The sequence below is a fragment of the Trematomus bernacchii genome, unplaced genomic scaffold (assembly GCF_902827165.1).
Source record: "Trematomus bernacchii unplaced genomic scaffold, fTreBer1.1, whole genome shotgun sequence".
Lineage (NCBI taxonomy): Eukaryota > Metazoa > Chordata > Actinopteri > Perciformes > Nototheniidae > Trematomus > Trematomus bernacchii.
Genome location: NW_022987786.1, coordinates 154,423 through 176,016, shown reverse-complemented (window position 1 = coordinate 176,016; position 21,594 = coordinate 154,423). Strand labels below are relative to the sequence as shown.

Sequence of the window (21,594 nt, the reverse complement as noted above, 5' to 3'; positions counted from 1 at the left end):
GTGGATCATCATTATATCAGCCTTCTGTTTATTATCTGTGAAAACACGTCTAAATGTTGGGAACATAAACATTTCTATGTCAGAAAGTAAACTTTGCGTAAAACTAATATTAGTTTAGAGGACCTTCTTTATTATTTTTTTTATTTTCATGAGATCTCCAGCAGTAATATAGAGTCAGTGAACTGACCTGAGAGTCTCCAGTCTGCAGTCTGGCCTCTCCAGAAGATCTCTCAGCAGCTTCACTCCTGAATCCTGCAGATCGTTCTCACTCAGGTCCAGATCTCTCAGATGGGAGGGGTTGGACTTCAGAGCTGAGATCAGAGCAGAACAGCTGATCTCTGACAAACTGCAGCTCCACAGTCTGAATAAAGAAAACATGATGTAACTTTAGAAAACAATGTTCCTGTTTGAAATAATTCCAGGTTTAATAATCTGCTTAGAGCTGAAGAAGTTTAGTAAGTGAAACTCCAGTTAAACATTTTTCCAACACCAAATTCAAAATAGCCGACTTCCTGTACGTTTGTTTGTACACCTCCAAGAGGCATTTTGGTTCATCTCCGCACTTTTGATATGCGCATTAAAATAATAATCATAATAATAATAATAATAATGATAATATTCCTATCGATATCAATAATGTAACGAGCTATCTGCCGTCATGATTTTGGACTCTTTTTCTGTGCTTTTTGTGTGTGTTTGGCAGGGTCAATAGGGTATTCGCCGCCCTCTGCTCTCAGACCCTAATAAGTAATCTCCAGAGTTCAAAAGACAATCTTATTCTAGGTAAATAAATCATACATTCACGATCAGAATATCACTGAGTACAGACACAGGTAATGAATAGGTAGGCTCAGATGAACTCTTTCTGCCAGTTTAGATGCATCCTGTGCCGCTAAGCAGGACACAGAACAAAGATGAGATGCAGGTGGTTGATGATGAGCAGGTGTGTGTTTAACAGGTAACACACTGCTGCTGCTTCATGATAACTGAGAGCATTATATTAGTATGAGTAAAGTGCACACGTGAGCAAACTGCCCAAAGTGTGTAGAGCTGTTAAACCTGACAGCTGATCAGCTGAAGCAGACGAGGCTTCAGTGACGCTTCAGAGGAAAGCCCTCATCCCTCCTCTAGTCTGATGTGCTCTGAGAGAACATTAAGGACTGTCTCCACGATCCCTTCACTTCCTCTTGTGTGATTATAAAGATACCTGAACACATTTATCTAGCATCAAGTGTCTTTCACCAGACCAGGGGCCTCATTTACAAACGTGGCGTACGCTCAAAATATGGTGTACGCCAATTTCTAAGCAATCTTTGCGATTTATTAAAAACAAACTTGAAGGGAAAATGTGCGGTCCTCCACGCAAACTCTGACCCATCCGTACGCACAAAAACGGGAGAGACGAGAAACTGCGACACCGTTGGCAGAAGGAAGAATAGAGAGGAATATGTAAAATAATACCATAAATCAAAACATTACCTCTCATTTATCAAATATGAATAATTCATTTGCAAAAATGTATTAAAGCCAATCTTAAAATGATGAAACAAACGCCTGTTTGAGACTCCTCAGTGCACACAAAAACATAACTTGGAGAAATAAATAAATACGGATATGTTATTGAAAACCACCTCGGATATGTTGTCTTAATGTTATGAAATGTATTCTCATAAATGATGTGGTAAACAGAAGGACAGAATTACGTCTAAACTGACCGTTTGCCAAAACTTGATAATGGAAACTAAGAATACCATGTATTTGGTCAACTGTGCAGCTGATTTAACACAACACATTTGTTTTATTTCCTTTAACTCGTGGATAGAGTTGCTGCTGGGGTGTTGAGACGCACAGCTGATTGAGTTGGTTGTGAGTTGAGTCATTTCATGTTTTTAAATGACGGTTTTGATGTGTTTCAGTCGGGCTTTCGACCAAACCACAGCACTGAAACTGCACTTGTAAAGGTCTTAAATGACATTCATTTAAACACAGACAGTGGCAGAATATCAGTTTTAGTATTATTAGATCTCAGCGCTGCATTTGACACTGTTGACCACAACATATTGATAGATCGTCTAGAAAACTGGGTGGGAGTTTCAGGAACAGCTCTAAATTGGTTTAGTACCTACTTAAAGGACAGAAAAAACATTGTCTCAATAGGCAACTACACATCAACTTTGACAAATATGTCATGCGGGGTTCCCCAAGGCTCCATCTTAGGACCTTTGCTTTTTAACCTGTTAAGCCCTGAGCCTGTTTTTCAGGTCTCAGGCTCGAAAATGACATTCCCAGAACAAATGACCATATCTTCCCTTCTAAAAGGGTTAAATTAATAATCTTTTTCCTCAAAGTAATGATAAACCTGTGAGTTGGATGTAGAAAAGTCAGAATCAATATAGATGTTTTTTATTTTAAAGAAAATTCAGATTTTACATAGTAAAAAACTGTAAATTATAGTGTCCGTCCAAAAATTCTTTTTTACTTATAGTGAAAACCACCCTTGGATGATGGGTTAGTAGACTAAAAGCTTTAGGAATCCAAAGTACAACATATAATAAGTACCATGTATCAAGATTAAAGCAAAAAGAGATTTAGCAAAAATAAACCACTTCTGGGGTCATTTGGGTGGATTTTCCATATCTCTGACCCCCCTTGCTCGATTTTGATGGTTGACACCTCTTTCTGACCGTTAGAGCCAATAGAATCGAAGTGGGAGTCCCCCACACACACACGTTGTGAAGAGAAAAGGTGGGGGCTTCGCGCATGTAATTTTGCATCAGAGTGAACCTATCTCTAGCTTTGACATCTGGAAACGGAAAAGCAGTTTTAATGCTTATGGATTATCAGAAATCATTTCAAAGGGACACAGACACATTGGATTAACCTATGGATTAACTTCAGCAGCGTTTTTATCGTTTTAATGCCATTGAAGACCACTTTGGAGAGACTACAGAGCCAAGGTAAAAATGTTAGCATTTTTAGCTACCTAGCGTCACCTGTTTTGATGTCCGTTTTTGCTTATAACGTCGCAAATACGTATAAGTCAGTGGTAATGTCAGTGTCAATCGATTCTGTGTCACCTCACGATGTGAATCGATGTGTTGGATGTGGTGAAAAGATAAATAATAAGGTTTTGTGAGTGATTTTCGGTGCAGTAAGGTGTTAGCATTTTTCGCTCGTTGCTAATTCAGAGGCTCAGTGTTAGCATTGTGGGTTTTCTTTTGAAAAAAAAAAAAAAGATCAGTTAGATGAGTTTCTTCCCGTTACATGGATATAAAACATTCATAGTTTTATTAAATGAACATGTCCTCAGACACTGTTTCCTGCAAGATGTTGCGGCAGTGCCCCGGTACCGGGGTCTCTCGGGCTTAACAGGTTAATATTTATATGCTACCTCTGGCTGAAATTATTAAAAAGAGCGATCTAAGCTATCACATCAATGCAGACGACACCCAGATTTATTTTAAAATTACACCAGGAGACTATTCTCCGATTAGAACACCGAGCAAGTGCATTGAGCACATCACTGACTGGATGACTCAGAACTTTCTCCAACTGAACAAACAAAAAACTGAGATCATTGTTTTTGGAGAAAAGAAGGGCCGATTAAAAGTAATCGCAGAGCTTCAGTCGGCAGACTACAAAACCACTAATAAAGCCAGAAATCTAGGTTTAGTGATGGACTCAGACCTGAATTTCAACAGCCACATTACAACAGTCATTAGGTCTGCATACTATCACCTGAAGAACATATCGAGGATTAAAAAACTAATGTCACAACAGGACTTGTCCATGCTTTTATTTTCAGTAGACTCGACTACTGCAATAGTGTATTCACAGGGCTGACAAAAAAATCCATCAGAAAGCTGCAGCTGATTCAGAACGCTGCTGCACGTGTCCTCACTAACACTAAAAGAGTGGATCACATCAGTCCATTTCTGAAATCTTTACATTGGCTTCCAGTCGGCCAAAGAATTGATTTTAAAGTACTATTGCTAGTTTTTAAATCATTACATGGTTTAGGACCAAAGTATATTGATGAACTCCTACACAATTACGAGCCATCAAGGTGCCTCAGGTCTTCTGGGACGGGTCTGCTATCGGTTCCGAGAGTAACAACAAAACATGGAGAGGCAGCATTTAGCTATTATGCCCCGACACTCTGGAACAAACTACCCAAATCATGCACGTCCGCAGAAACGCTTACCATTTTTAAATCAAGACTAAAAACATATCTCTTTACCGCTGCTTTTGATTGAGCTGCTCATATTCGGACTACAGTATGCCTTTTAAACATGTATTGTATACCTGTTGTGTTTATTTTTATTATTTTATTATCTTTGCTTTGTAATGCCTGTTGTAAAATGCAATTATATAATGTGTTTTTACTGTATTTATTCATAAAAAGTATTTTAATTTGTTTTGTAAAGCACTTTGAATTGTCGCGTACAGAAAAGTGCTATATAAATAAACTTGCCTTGCCTTGCCTTGCCTTGCCTCATGTAACAGATACAATCTCATTTGAATCCATACAGCAGTCTGCAATGGCTTCACCAATCACACCGCAGGACTCTAACGGCTAACTAGCTGTCCTACTGCCGACATAAGAAGACGCTCTCTGTTGTAATAATAATCCCTAGCGGAAGATTCCAAACTGTACTCAGCTGAAGTACTTCAGTACATTTATTTACTGTAAACTTGTTGTGTAAAGTAGGGGTGAGTGTGATAACATTACTCAGTCAATCAAATCGGTGCAGTCAGTGAGTCAGCACGATAGATTCAAACACACGCACACAGACGAGACAAGAAGAGAGAAACAGTCGGAGTAATTTCAAATGGCGTGCTCAAAAAAGAGAAAGGTAGACAGCGAAAACAGAGCATTAAATGACATTTTCTCTTACTTGACCTTTTTGAAATGCAATTGAATACCCCTGTATTATAGCAACAACAACAATAATAATAATAATATCAATCAATCAATCAATCAATGTTTATTTATATAGCCCAATATCACAAATGTTACATTTGTCTCAGTGGACTTCACAGTTTGTACAGAATATCAGTATGACAATACGACACCCTCTGTCCTTAGACCCTCACATCGTACAAGGAAACACTTCCAGAGAGAAACCCCACAGTTTAAAGGAACATGGAGAAACCTCAGGGAGAGCAACAGAGGAGGGATCCCTCTCCCAGGACGGACAGACGTGCAATAGATGCCGTGTGTAAATCAAAGAGATAATACATTTTACAGCGTAGGTAGACCAAATGTTTGGAAATGCATGTGTCTGTAATAAGAAGATGAATCCACGAGGATGTCAACAATTCTGTGGGAGCCATCAGGGAAGTAGTATGATGAGAGCCAGGCAGGACCGCAGAGACAGGTTCAGCCACGACTCGAAGTCCAGGACTCAATCCAGAACTCAGGATAGAGGATCCAGGACTCAGGACCACAGCAACAGGATCAGCCTCGACTCAGGATCCCGGCGTAGATATAGACACCAAAGATAAATGTTGGGGGAAGCTGGGTTATTGGGAACATGAGAGTACACAGGTACAGACAGGCAGAAGGAAGAAGTAAGGTGTCCCCCGACAGTCCAAGCCTATAGCAGCTAAACTAACGTGTCTACGTACAAGCACTCCCTTAGGATAGGTTGAGGGATAAGGGGCAGCAAGTAAGAAGTAAGGAGCAGAGGTGGAGAGGCACAACGTGTCTACGTACATGCACTCTTTTTAGATTATTTTATTAGCTATAAGCTTTATCAAAAAGGAAGGTCTTAAGCGTACTCTTAAAAACGGATAGGCTGTCTGCCGCCCGAACACAAACTGGAAGCTGATTCCACAAAAGTGGAGCTTGATAAGAAAAGGCTTTGGCTCCCATGGTACTTTTAGAGACTCTAGGAACAACCAATAACCCTGCATTCTTGTAACGCAATGCCCTAGTAGGACAGTAGGGTATAATGAGTTCTTTAACCTGTTTAGCCCTGAGCCTGTTTTTCAGGTCTCAGGCTTGAAAATGACATTCCCAGAACAAATGACCATATCTTCCCTTCTAAAAGGGGTAAATTAATAATCTTTTTTCTCAAAGTAATGATAAACCTGTGAGTTGGATGTAGAAAAGTCAGAATCAATATAGATGTTTTTTATTTTAAATAAAATTCAGATTTTACATAGTAAAAAACTGTAAATTATAGTGTCCGTCCAAAAATTCTTTTTTACTTATAGTGAAAACTACCCTTGGATGATGGGTTAGTAGACTGAAAGCTTTAGGAATCCAAAGTACAACATATAATAAGTACCCTGTATCAAGATTGATCCAAAACAAGTGAAATGGGGGTTTTACCGTTTCTCTGGAACCCATTGGTCGATTTTGGTGATTGACATCTCTTTCTGACCGTTAGAGCCAATAAAATCGAAGGGGAATCTCCCCTCTCACACACATGGTACAAAAAAAAGGTGGAGGCTTCGCGCATGCAGTTTTGCATCAGAGTGAACCTATACTCTAGCTCTGACATCTGGAAACGGAAAAGCGGCTTTATTGCTCATGGATTATCAGAAATCATTTCAAAGGGACACAGACACATTGGATTAACCTATGGATTAACTTCAGCAGCGTTTTTATCATTGTAATGCCATTGAAGACCACTTTTGACCAGACTATGACACAGGTAAGCCATGTTCGCGTTTTTAGCTACCTAGCGCCACATGTTTTGATGTCTGTTTTTGTTTATAAAGTTGCGAGTTCATATCATGGAGTGATAATGTATGCACCCATCGATTCTGTGTCACCTCACAATGTGAAACGATGTGTTGGATGTGCAGAAAAGATAAATAATAAGGTTTTGTGAGTGAATTTCGGTGCAGTAATCTGTTAGCATTACGCTCGTTGCTAATTCAGAGGTTCAGCGTTAGCATTGTGGGTTTTATTTTGAAACAAAATTAAAATGATCAGTTAGATGAGTTTCTTCCCGTTACATGGAAATAAAACATTCATAGTTTATTAAATGAACATGCCCTCAGACACTGTTTCCTGCAAGATGTTGCGGGAGTGCCCCGGTACCGGGGTCTCTCGGGCTTAAGCCATGAGCCTGTTTTTCAGGTCTCAGGCTCGAAAATGACATTCCCAGAACAAATGACCATATCTTCCCTTCTAAAAGGGTTAAATTAATAATCTTTTTCCTCAAAGTAATGATAAACCTGTGAGTTGGATGTAGAAGAGTCAGAACAATATAGATGTTTTTTATTTTAATGAAAATTCAGATTGAACCTAGTAAAAAACTGTAAATTATAGTGTCCGTCCAAAAATTATTTTTTACTTATAGTGAAAACTACCCTTGGATGATGGTAAGGTAGACTAAAAGCTTTAGGAATCCAAAGTACAACATATAATAAGTACCCTGTATCAAGATTGATGCAAAACAAGTGACATTTGACCTTTTTAGAGAGGTTTAGCAAAAGAAACTCCACCTCTGAGGTGATTTGGGTGGAAATGGGGGTTTTACCGTTTCTCTGGAACCCATTGGTCGATTTTGGTGATTGACATCTCTTTATGACCGTTAGAGCCAATAGAATCGAAGGGGAATCTCCTCTCTCACTTATATTGTACAACAAAAAGGTGGGGGCTTCGCGCATTCAGAATTGCATCAGATCGAACCTATATTGTAGCTCTGACATCTAGAAACGGAAAATCAGTTTTATTGCTCATGGATTATCAGAAATCATTTCAAAGGGACACAGACACATTGGATTAACCTATGGATTCACTTCAGCAGCCGTTTTTATCGTTTTAATGCCATTGAAGACCACTTTGGACCAGACTACGACACAAGGTACACCATGTTAGCATTTTTAGCTACCTAGCGCCACATGTTTTGATGTCTGTTTTTGTTTATAAAATCGCGATTTCGTTTAATTCAGTGATAATGAGGGTACCCTTAGATTCTGTGTCACCTCACGATGTGAAACGATGTCATGGATGTGCAGAAAAGATGAATAATAGGGTTTTGTGAGTGAATTTCGGTACAGTAATCTGTTAGCATTTTTCGCTCGTTGCTAATTCAGAGGCTCAGTGTTAGCATTGTGTGGTTTCATTTGAAAAAAAAAAAAAAAAAGATCAGTTAGATGAGTTTCTTCCCGTTACATGGATATAAAACATTCATAGTTTATTAAATGAACATGCCCTCAGACACTGTTTCCTGCAAGATGTTGCGGCAGTGCCCCGGTACCGGGGTCTCTCGGGCTTAACAGGTTAAGGTAAGATGGCGCCTGCCCATTAAGGGCTTTGTAGGCGAGAAGAATCATTTTGAATTCTATCCTGTGTTCTATAGGGAGCCAGTGTAAGGCAGCCAGAACAGGAGTAATGTGGTCCCTTTTCCGAACTCTAGTTAGTACACGTGCTGCAGCATTTTGAATCAGCTGAAGAGACTTCACTGACTTCTTGGTACACCCTGATAATAAAGAGTTACAATAATCCAGCCTTGAAGTAACAAATGCATGGACTAGTTTCTCTGCATCGTTTTGAGGCAAGATATGCCTGAATTTTGCAATGTTGCATAGATGAAAGAAGGCGGTCCTTGAGATTGATTTTATGTGGGCGTTAAAAGACACATCCTGATCAAATATAACACCAAGGTTCCTTACAGTCTCACTGGAGGCCAAATGAATGCCATCCATAGTTAGTATATCTTTAGGTAATTTGTTTCGTAGATTCTTTGGGCCGAGTAATAATTGGGAGGGGGGGCGCGGCTGTTCTTATGTTCTCTGAGGGGAGGCTCACCTTCCCACACTTTGAAAACCCCTGCTTTAGACAATAAGAAATATGAAGTTAACTGTATGGAGTGGCTCAGTTTTTTAAAATAAACAATACTATTACTGTATTTCAATATCTCACGTCTGAAAGTTTAATTTAAAAGAAGAAGAGGCACCTAAAATAAAGATTGGTATTTCAATACATTTAGTTGATTTTGTCTTTTTAATTGTTTAAAGTAAAGTAGATAGAAGAGTTTTAATACAGTCTGGTTGCGGAGGAGGCACACAGGTAAGAGCACTAACTAGCTACCATCACATGTTACTAAGCTTGACTTGAATGTATTAAAAGTATAATTAAGTGACAGCAAAAAATCAATAACTAAAATCATGCAAAAATGTGAATCTTTGCTGCGTCCACTATTTACCACATACTATATATTTTAGAAACCTGAAGGCATTTTAAGATTTGTAAGTATTATCCCAAAACTCAATACCTTAGATTATTATTGAAAGTTTTGCTGAATAGTTTCATCTTCACTTACCTTAAGCAACGTAAAATGTGCAGACCGGGAGCAACAGATGTAGGTTAGCTGGCTAGCATCGCAGAGCAGCACTGCTGAGCATGTTAGCTTAGCTTGTTAGGCTCAGCTAGCTCTGGAGCTTCCAGCTCGGTGGCAGCAGGTCCCGCCTCGGCTCCGCCTCTTTGTCCTTAGTTGGATCAGGCTGGAGCAGGCGGGAGTTAGACTCTGACGTCACTGTCGAGACGGCAGTGGCCGACTCCGCCTACACGGACACGGACACTACGTCCATTTATATATACAGTCTACGGTGCAAACCCAGCTTGATTGCACTTGGTTTACTATCATTTCTAAAAAGGGAAGAATATTACGTTACATCTGAGTTATCATGTGAGTCTGGTGAGGGGCACATCCCCCCCCCCCCTCGTAATGACTCCACTCCGGAGGAATTCTCCGATCATACTTACAGTTTCTCATCATGGGGGGGTCTCCTGTCCCCGGCACAAACACTGCCTGAGGAAGGTTATGTGTATTTTGTCGTTTTTTTGCAAATTTCCCCTCTGTGGGACTAATAAAGGTATTCTGATTAACTTTTTCGCACCACTTATTTATTTATTTTGGTGACGATCCGACCTCCATGCTGCTACTCTGGTTCAAACTGCATCCACCAAACAATATGATTTGTCTCCACCTCCCAGGAGAAATCGGAATATTTTTGTGCGTATTCACTTCCTTTGTTCACACGTACACCATCTTCTCACTTGAATCCTACGCAAAATATTATAAATGAGGCGCCAAGGCTTTTGTTTTGAAAGGACTTCTGAGAGTTCCCCCCCCGCCCCTCGCTACTATGATCATTTGAGCTTTTAGTAAAACACAAAAAGAGCCTTAAGTCACTTTTCTATTGAATAGTTTTAGAGAGAAAGACCATTAAAGTGAAGGAACACAGACTTCACATTAATATTAAACACAACGTGCTTCTACTTCACATCTGAGACTCTGCTCCATCTACACTAACTCATGATGTGCAGCCAGACAAACACAAACCCTCAGAAACTGATTCAACTCAACATCACAACGTTTACAAAGAGGACAAATAGGATACATTTTAAATGCGAAAAAACATCCAGAATCTGTATTTTAGGAATAGTGGAGTCATCAAATCACAGTTTCTTCAGTGTAAACTATTCAGTCAGTAAAGCATTGTGTAGTTTCAGAAACATGTTGGGAACAGCAACAACTGAAAATCCTTGTTAGTGTTTGATAGTTTTAACCTCTTAAGCCCTGAGCCTGTTTTTCAGGTCTCAGGCTCGAAAATGACATTCCCAGAACAAATGACCATATCTTCCCTTCTAAAAGGGTTAAATTAATAATATTTTTTCTCAAAGTAATGATAAACCTGTGAGTTGGATGTAGAAAAGTCAGAATCAATATAGATGTTTTTTATTTTAAAGAAAATTCAGATTTTACATAGTAAAAAACTGTAAATGATAGTGTCCGTCCAAAAATAATTTTTTACTTATAGTGAAAACTACCCTTGGATGATGGGTTAGTAGACTAAACGCTTTAGGAATCCAAAGTACAACATATAATAAGTACCCTGTATCAAGATTGATGCAAAACAAGTGAAATTTGACCTTTTTAGAGAGATTTAGCCAAAAGAAACACTTCTGGGGTCATTTGGGTGGATTTGACCTATCTCTGGCCCCCCCTTGGTCGATATTGATGAATGAAATCTCTTTATAACCGCTAGAGCCAATGGAATCGAGGGAAAGTTATATACACACCAAAACGTTAACAAATAAGGAGTGAGAGTGACGCGTTACCAAAACCGGAAGCTGCATACACTCTGGTGGCTACCATTAGCAGCTAACTTTTCCGCTCCGATTTTTACATAAAAAATTGAATTATGGATTATAAATAATTTTTTAAAAGGTACAGGTACATTATCAACCTATGGATCAACAGTTGTAGACATTTTTTTTTCGTTTTAATGCCATTGAACACGTCTTTTGACCTAATTGACAGCTACGGTGAGACGATCTGCCGTAAAAGCTCCGTAAAGGTACGTGTTGTGATGTCTGTGTTTGCTTCCCCTGTCGCAAGTTCGGATCGCTCAGTGATGATACTATACCTAAATAATCAGTGGAGTCTCAGCTTTAATAGGCTATATTGTATGTGCAGCTACGATAAGTAATAAGGGTATCTTTATCTTGAATTGTGTGCCGCAGTGCGTTAGAATTTTTTCGCTCAGGGGTCATTGAGACCCTTTTTATGAGACTTGTGTTTTGTTTTGGTAAAAATGGTTCATATCTTCAGTTAGCTGAGATTCTTCCCGTTAATCTGGTGCTACACATTAATAGTTTCATAAATGTTAAGAAGCCCTGAGACATTATCTCGAAAACAAAAAGGTGGGAGGGGTCCAATGGGGGGACCGCCGTGCTTAAGAGGTTAATAGACATATTTAATTATTTTATTTTAAATAATTTGTTAAAATCATTATGCAGAAAATAAGATATATTTCAGGTGTTTAAAGGTTTATAGGAATGTCTGCAGTGAAGGTTTTTTTGTTGTTATATTTCAATTTAAAGATCAACATGGCTCTGAACTAGACCACAGAAGAAAAAAGTAGACTCTAGCATTAAGATGCTCAGTGAGGATCAGTGTAATATCAGCCTGATGTCTGCAGCTCAGAGTCAACACAACTCTCTTCATCTCAGAAAGGAAGTTAAAGATGGAGAACTGACCTGAGAGTCTCCAGTCTGAAGTCTGGACTCTCCAAAAGATCTCTCAGCAGCTTCACTCCTGAATCCTCTAGATCGTTGAGACTCAGGTCCAGAACTCTCAGATGGGAGGGGTTGGACTTCAGAGCTGAGATCAGAGTAGCCCAGCTGATCTCTGACAAACTGCACCACCTCAGACTGAATAAAGAAAACATGATGAGGATAAAAGTCTGTTTATAATCCAGTCTGATGTTCAGGTCTGAAATGTGTAGCTCAACATTACTGCGTCCTAATCAATGAGCTTTTCCCTGAATAACAGTGACTGTCATTCTGTTATTGTGGATCATCATTATATCAGCCTTCTGTTTATTATCTGTGAAAACACGTCTAAATGATGGGAACATAAAGATTTCTGTCAGAAAGTAAACTATGTGAAACTAATATTAGTTCAGAGGACCTTCTTTATGCAGACCATTTACTAAAGAAAACATACATATACTTTAATAAATAACAGTGGAAGAATAATAGTTTATTTAGGAAACAATCAACTGTTACGACAACATTTACAAACGTATGGATATAATATATGTATGATGAAGAATTAGGTTGAATAACTAATGAAACAATGAGATCTCCAGCAGTAACAGAGAGTCAATGAACTGACCTGAGAGTCTCCAGTCTGCAGTCTGGACTCTCCAGAAGATCTCTCAGCAGCTTCACTCCTGAATTCTGCAGATCGTTGAGACTCAGGTCCAGATCTCTCAGATGGGAGGGGTTGGACTTCAGAGCTGAGGCCAGAGCAGAACAGGTGATCTCCGACAATTTGCAGCTCTCCAGTCTGAATAAAGAAAATTTGATGAAACTTTAGAAAACAATTTTCCTGTTTGAAATAACTCCAGGTTTAATAATGTGATCAGAGCTGAAGAAGTTTAGAAAGTGGAAACTCCAAACAGGTTAAAAACTTTAAAACAGAAAAAGTGAAATTGAGCGGATATTCCGTGTTTTCTTATTTCAATAGTTGTATTTGTTAAACCAGTGAACAGAGAGGAGACTGCAGGCTCTTTAGTTTCTGCTCTTGGTCTTACTAAATGATCAAATTATCTTTGGGGAGAGGGAAGGGACTCTCAGAAGATAATGAAGAACAAAAGCCCTCGCTCAATAACGTGGGGGGAGGCTTTATAAAGAATGACATCATCAAGGCATGTATATTAATATTTCATTGAGAAATGTCAGCCTACATAGCCACGAGGCGCTGTCTGTAGTGAGGTCTGTGCTGAAGCGTTCCTCTGACGCTGCTGTGGCTCGATTGAAAGGAAATCCAACCACTGTTAATAAACTATGGCCAGTCAGATTCAGCAGGAGAGTCAGTAAACGTCCGGTCACCAGAGCGCTGTAGTGCTGTCTCTGCTGTGTAACTACTCTATGTGACAGTGGAAGAGAGACGATAAACACTTCATATTCATAAAGTACCGCCAGTTACATATATTCAAACTTTCCCACCAAACCATCCAGACTTGTATGGACAGTTAGTTCCTGAAGTTAAATCATGCTCCATCTGTTTTATTATTTTTACTCTGAGCGCAGTCGTGTTGCATTCTGGGAGCTTGTTCATCACAGCAGTGGATTTAAGCAGCAGAAAGCCGGCACGTGTACAGCAGAGTTTCCGTTAGGTGGTAATTACCGGACTTTGACCGGCAACATATGCTGAAGTCCGGCAAATCTAAATCTCTCCGGTCAAATTAATTTCCCCTTAGCACAATACCGCATCAGTTGCGCCACTTATGTGACAGACAAGAATAGTACATTTTAATGTCTAACATTTAATGTGGAGAAAGAGATGTCCTGTATGGGTTGATTGTGCGTTGATCTGCTGGTAATGCCTCGGGGTTCTGGTGGGCATGTAAACAAATGCATAATGCTGCGCTATACTTTGTGGCCTCACCCGGTTGCATAGCGACGCTTATTGTGTATGTGTCTTTTGATAAGCAGGTAGTCATATCATTAGCTAGAACTAGCTAGATCTGATCGATATGGACATAAACGCGAGTGAAGTCTAATCTGACGGGAGAGAGAGATCAGCTGCTGCTGACGAGTCGAGACGCAGTTCTGCATGATCACCTGCAGCGGTGAGCGGAGCAAAACACACACTTCAGGTTAGAAAATCACACTTAGCTATTTTAATTACCTCTCAAACAACCTAAACTAGTTATAGATATGTTTATTTTTTACAGTCGGGTCACTGAATCAGCGAGCTGCATGAGACGGATACTGACGGGCTGTCAGGAGAGGGAGAGAGCGCTCCGTTTATTATTCCCGTGTTATTATAAATTACTGTACACTTTTGAAAAATATATTTAATCTACTATAATTCATTTGTTTAACCTGTTTAGCCCTGAGCCTGTTTTTCAGGTCTCAGGCTCGAAAATGACATTCCCAGAACAAATGACCATATCTTCCCTTCTAAAAGGGTTAAATTAATAATCTTTTTCCTCAAAGTAATGATAAACCTGTGAGTTGGATGTAGAGAAGTCAGAACAATATAGATGTTTTTTATTTTAAAGACAATTCAGATTGAACATTGAAAACTACCCTTGGATGATGGGTTAGTAGACTAAAAGCTTTAGGAATCCAACATATAATAAGTACCCTGTATCAAGATTTATGCAAAACAAGTGACATTTGACCTTTTTAGAGAGGTTTAGCAAAAAAGACTCCACCTCTGAGGTGATTTGGGTGGAAATGGGGGTTTTACCGTTTCTCTGGAACCCAGTGGTCGATTTTGGTGATTGACATCTCTTTCTGACCGTTAGAGCCAATAGAATCGAAGGGGGATCTCCCCTCTCACACACATGGTACAAAAAAAAGGCGGGGGCTTTGCGCATGCAGTTTTGCATCAGAGCGAACCTATACTCTAGCTCTGACATCTGGAAACGGAAAAGCAGTTTTAATGCTTATGGATTATCAGAAATCATTTCAAAGGGACACAGACACATTGGATTAACCTATGGATTAACTTCAGCAGCGTTTTTATCATTGTAATGCCATTGAAGACCACTTTTGACAAGACAATGACACAGGTAAGCCATGTTAGCGTTTTTAGCTACCTAGCGCCACATGTTTTGATGTCTGTTTTTGTTTATAAAGTCGCGAGTTTGTATCATTGAGTGATAATGTATGTACCCATCGATTCTGTGTCAACTCACGATGTGAAACGATGTGTTGGATGTGCAGAAAAGATAAATAATAAAGTTTTGTGAGTGATTTTCGGTGCAGTAATCTGTTAGCATTTTTCGCTCGTTGCTAATTCAGAGGCTCAGCGTTAGCATTGTGTTTTTTTTTTTTTTTTAAATAAAAAGGATCATTTAGATGAGTTTCTTCCCGTTACATGGATATAAAACATTCATAGTTTATTAAATGAACATGCCCTCAGACACTGTTTCCTGCAAGATGTTGTGGGAGTGCCCCGGTACCGGGGTCTCTCGGGCTTAACAAGTTAATATTGAATCATATCAATTTGTTTTAAAGCTCAATAAATAACAAAGAAGACCTTTGACTGGCAATTTTGTGCGGAATATTTTACATTTAATGGACATGTTGACCACCAAATATTTTAACGGAAACTCTGGTGAACAGCCTCTAACGCGAGCTGCAAACATCGCTCGGTGCTCGAGCAGCACTTTGATATATACATATTGATCTCAGCATAGAAGTTAAAGATGGAGAACTGACCTGAGAGTCTCCAGTCTGCAGTCTGGACTCTCCAGAAGATCGGTCAGCATCTTCCCTCCTGAATCCTGCAGATCGTTGTAACTCAGGTCCAGATCTCTCAGATGGATGTTGGACTTCAGAGCTGAGATCAGAGCAGAACAGCTGATCTCTGACAACCTGCAGCCACTCAGTCTGAATAAAGAAAACATGATGTAACTTTAGAAAACAATGTTCCTGTTTGAAATAACTCCAGGTTTAATAATGTGATCAGAGTTAAACAGGGTTTTAATGTCAGTGATGATGTAGAAACAATCCAATGATAATCTGGAACTTTACAAATGACTACAACTTAACTTCTAAAAGGGTTATATGAATAATTTCTTTTATCAAAGCAAGGTTACATCTGTGAGTTGGATGTAGAAGTGTCAGAATCAATATAGATGTTTTTTATTTTAAAGAAATTCAGATTTTACATAGTAAAAAACTGTAAATGTTAGTGTCCGTCCAAATATTCTTTTTTACTTATAGTGAAAACTACCCTTGGATGATGGGTTAGTAGACTAAAAGCTTTAGGAATCCAAAGTACAACATATAATAAGTACTCTGTATCAAGATTGATGCAAAACAAGTGACATTTGACCTTTTTAGAGAGGTTTAGCCAAAACCACCGCACCTCTGAGGTGATTTGGGTGAAAATGTTTTTTTTTCCATATCTCTGGCCCCCCTTGGTCGATTTTGATGGTTGACACCTCTTTCTGACCGTTAGAGCCAATAGAATCGAAGGGGGAGGCCCCCACACACACTCGTTGTGAAAACAAACGGTGGGGGCTTTTTGTGCGGATTTTGTGTGGACCGATCTCTCGCTCTGACATTTGGAAACGAAAAAGCAGTTTTATTGCTTATGGATTATCAGAAATCATTTCAAATAGGACACAGACACATTGGATTAACCTATGGATTAACTGCAGCATCGTTTTGTTATCGTTTTAATGCCATTGAAGACCAGTTTTGACCAAGGTAAGCCATGTTAGCGTTTCTAGCTACCTAGCTCCACATGTTATGATGTACGCTTTCGTTTATAGCGTCGCAAATGTTTATCACTGAGTGTTGAGGTGGGCACCCCCAGATTCTGTGTCTCCAGGAGATGCTAATCGAGGGGTTGGCTGTGCATCTAGGATAAGTAATAAGGGAGTTATGAGTGAGTTTAGGTGCAGTTTTAGGTTATATTTTTTCGCTCGTGGCTAATTCAGAGGCTGAGTGTTAGCATTGTGGGGTTTTTTTGGATTTAAAAAAAAAAAATATCAGTTAGCTGAGTTTCTTCCCGTTACATGGATATAAAACATTCATAGTTTATTAAATATTAAGATTCCTTAGACTTTGTTTCCTGCAAATGACGCGTTTATCCGCCCGGTACCGGGGGGGGGCGGTGCGTAACAGGTTAACAACTCCTTCTTCACTGACTCATGGATCACAGTGTGAGTCTGTGGAAGCTCAAACACTCTCCCTCACACATTCACCTTCTCTCTGTTATTCTGATCAATATTCACTCATTAGCAAAAGTGAGAAAAAATATTAAAATGTATTTTATCTCAAGCAAATTCTGAAAATCATAAACACAAACAGATCTGTATTAACTGCAGTCAGTGAACTGACCTGAGAGTCTCCAGTCTGCAGTTTGGACTCTTTAGTCCAGAACTCAGCAACTTCACTAGTGAATCCTGCAGTTCGTTGTTACTCAGGTCCAGATCTCTCAGATGGGAATGGTCAGACTTCAGAGCTGAGGCCACGACTTCACATTCAGTCTCTGAGAGTCCACAGTTAGAAAGTCTATAATAACACATATATTACAACATGTGTTAAAGAAGAGGAAACATATTAAACTCAAGCATTTGATTAAAACATATTTGACTTGTTCTGATAGACATTTTCTGTTATTCAATGTAATAATCAATGTAATAATGTATTATAATAGAGTTTAATGTGTTGTCAGTGTGATCTGATCACATGTCTGTGCTCCTGCTGTCAGTGACTGTTACCAAAGAAACAGAAATGAAATAAATCACTTGACAATATTAGAGATGTACATATTTAAATGTTAATTAATATTTGGATGTGATGGATGAAGGATGTTTTGGCTTTTCTGAGCATCTGAAAATGTACTGCACACACAAACACAATTAACAAACCAATAAAGTTTCAATATTTTCAACTGAACTGATGTTCCCAGTATATCAGCATTAAGACATGACTCTGTTATTGGTGGGAAATGATATAGATCTTATTTTAAACTCTTATACATTTCGATAAAAACGTGTGTGTCTGTTTAATGATAAAGAAACTACAAGAAATTAATAATAACAGCTTTCTCTGATAACTGTAAATCCTGCTGTGTGGTGTGATCACATGCTGAGAAACCTCTAAAGTCCTTCATGTGTTTGACATGTCGCCTCCATCACTCAATATGAAGAGAGAAATGGTTCAATTTAACTATTTTTGTAAATAAATAGAAAACAGTGTTGGTTTTATTTTGCTCTCACAGTATTTGAAAGCAGAAAAGTTAGTGTTTATTTGAATAATTAAATTTCTGATCCACATTAATTTATAAAGTTAATCACATCTGGACTTACACAGCCTTCCTGCAGTTCCTCACAGCTGGAATCAGTCTCTGTCTGTCCTCATCTCAAAATAAATATATATTTTGAAAGTGTTTAAATAATGTTTGGTCATGTTTTAGCATTACCTGTATGATGATCCAGTTGTGTGTTCAGGTGAGAAGGATTCAGGAGCCTGGAATAAACAAAGTTATTTATTTTTTATTTGAAAAATGCAAATTAGTCTGGATCATCTGAGTTCATTGTCAATTTCAAACGGTCAAAACACAGTATTAACAACCAATCACAGCACAGTATCACCAGCCAATCGAAGAACACAAGTACCAGCCAATCACTGCACAGTATTACCAGCCAATCATAGCACAGTATTACCAGCCAATCCCAGCACAGTATTAACATCCAATCACAGCACAATATTACCAGCCAATCACAGAACAGAAGTACCAGCCAATCACAGCACAGTATTACCATCCAATCACAGCACAGAAATACCAGCCAGTAAGAATATTTCCCATTTCATCGGGGATCCAGATACTTTAAATGGCATCGTCATATACAGTGGAGGAAATAAGTATTTGATCCCCTGCTGATTTTGTAAGTTTACCCACTTACAAAGAAATTAACAGTCTGTAATTTCAATGATATGTTTATTTTAACAGTGAGAGTAAGAATATGAAAAAGAACAGAACATCCAGAACATCCTCTCTGAAGATCCTCTCCAAATCCTTCAGGTTTTGAGGCTGATGCTTGCCTCTCGAAGCTCAGCTACCTCCACATATTTTCTATGGGATTAAGGTCCGGAGACTGGCTATGCCACTCCATCACCTGAATGTGCTTCTTCTTTATCCACTCCTGTGTTGCCTTGGCCGTATGTTCAGGATCATTGTCCTGCTGGAAGACCCCTCCATGACCAATTACAGTGTCCTGGCTGAGGGAAGGAGGCTATCGGCCGATATTTTACGGTGCATGGCCCCTTCCATCCTCTCCTCGATGCAGGGATGTCCTCCTGTCCCCTTAGCAGAGAAACCAAAGCATAATGTTTCCACCTCCATGCTGGACGGTGGGGATGGTGTTCTTCGGGTTATAGTCAGCATTTGTCTTCCTCCAAACACGGCGGGTCGAGTTGATGCCAAAGATCAACATTTTTTTTTCATCTGACCACATCATCTGGTCCCAAGCCTTCTCTGAATCATTCAGATGTTCGTTGTCAAACTTCAGACATGTCTTCTTGAGCGGGGGGCCTTCAGGCGCTGCAGGATTTGATCCATTACGGTATCGTGTGTTACCAATAGTTGTCTTGGTGACTGTAGTCCCATCTGCCTTGAGATCATTAACAAGTTCCTCCTGTGTAGTTCTTGGCTGATCCCTCACCTTTCTCATGATCATCAATACCCCACGGTATCAGTATTGTCTTGATGCCATCAAACAATTACCAATAACTACGAGCAGTCTCGATCAATTAAAACATGTGATGGCGTTAATCACAATGATAATCTGTGATTAATCCTGAGTAATCTAAAGTATTGTAGAACTGACTTGTATTAAGATATTGATTTGCATCTTCTCTCGTACCTGGTCACATAGTAAGCAGCTCAGCAGCTGCAGTGCAAATTGCTCTTCATCCCTGACAGCGCTCAGCAGTTATGTAGACCTGAATTTTTCAATAACAACTACTTTAATATATCAAAATCTATATGTCTTGATGATGTCAGTCTTTGTAAAGCCTCCTTTATCAATTGTTTTTAAGTTAAAAGATCAACCCAGACAATAGTTGGCAGGAATATTTCCCATTTCTCCGGTAAATTGAAATCTTCCCAGTCATTTTTCAACGATAACCTTATGGCGAGCACTATCTGTTCTTACAGTGGTGACCCTCTCCTCCATCCTCTCCTGTGCAACTTCAACAAACTGGAACATGCTTCATCAAAATGCCTTCCCTCCGTTATCAGCCATCTAAAGAACGAGTTAGTCATGGATGAGGTGTGCCATTACAGCGAGGAAGTGATGACTCTCACTGAGGGCCAGTGGTCTCCAGTCAGCAACACATGTGGCTTGTTCAAGGTTCAAGGCTTTTATTGATCATACGTGCATAGCTACAGTGTAGTTATGACGATGAAAATCTTAGGTCACAGGCTCCTCCAACAGAGCAACACAATAAAACAGATAAACACAAACAAATAGTGCAAGTAATTCAAGTTCAGGTGTTTAACAGTCTTATGGCCTGTGGGATGAAGCTGTCTCTGAGTCTGGTGGTTTTAGTCCGGATGCTGCGGTACCACCTGCAAGATGGCAGCAGGCAGAACAGTTTGTGGCTGGGGTGATTGGGGGTCTTTTGTAATCCTGAGGGCTTTCTTCCTGAGCCGCTGGGAGTAAAGGTCCTCCATGGATGGCAGCTCTGTCCTGGTGATGTTCTGTGCAGTTTTCACCCCCCTCTGTAAAGCCTTACGATTGAGGTCGGTGCAGCTGCCGTACCAGGCCGTGAAGCAGCCAGTCAGGATACTCTCTATGGTGCACCTGTAGAAGTTGCAGAGTATCCTGGAGTCCATATTGAACCTCCTCAGCCTGCGGAGGAAGAAGAGCCGCTGTCGAGCTTTTTTGGTGATGGTGGTGGTGTGAAGAGTCCATGTCAGGTCCTCAGTGATGTGGACACCGAGGAACCTGAAGCTGCGGACTCTCTCTACCGTATCTATACAATCAGCTCCTTTGTTTTGCTGATGTTGAGATGGAGGTTGTTATCCTGGCACCAAGATGACAGGTTTTCGACCTCCTCTCTGTACGCCGCCTCGTTGCCGTCGGTGATCTGGCCGATGACGGTTGTGTTGTCAGCAAACTTCGCGATGGTGTTGGAGTTGTGTGTGGCCACGCAGTCGTGTGTGAACAGGGAGCAGAGGAGAGGGCGGAGCACGCAGCCTTGAGGGGCTCCGGTGTTAAGGATCAGGGTGGAGGATGTGATGTTTCGACAGGAACGATGGTGGAGTGTTGGAAGCATGTGGAGACTACAGACTGCAGCAGGGACCTGTTGAAGATGTCTGTGAACACCTCTGCCAGCTGAACTGCACACACCGTGAGAATACGGCCAGGGATGCCATCAGGTCCAGGAGCCTTGTGTGGGTTAACCCTTTTAAAGGATTTGCACACATCTGCCCTATTTAAAACAAAAGGGCAGGGCTCCTGGTCCTTCTGTATTTCCACAGGCTGAGTGCTCTCGAAGCTTGCAAAAAAACAGTTCAGCTCGTCTGGGAGAGATGCGAACGCAAACAGTCTCGCAGCATCCCCCGCTGCTCCTTT

The 21,594-nt window shown here is 40.0% G+C and overlaps 1 pseudogene; it reads right to left on the bottom strand.

The window, feature by feature from the left end:
• The window catches only part of LOC117497551, a 112,312-nt pseudogene that overhangs the window by 27,747 nt on the left and 62,971 nt on the right, over positions 1-21,594 (bottom strand).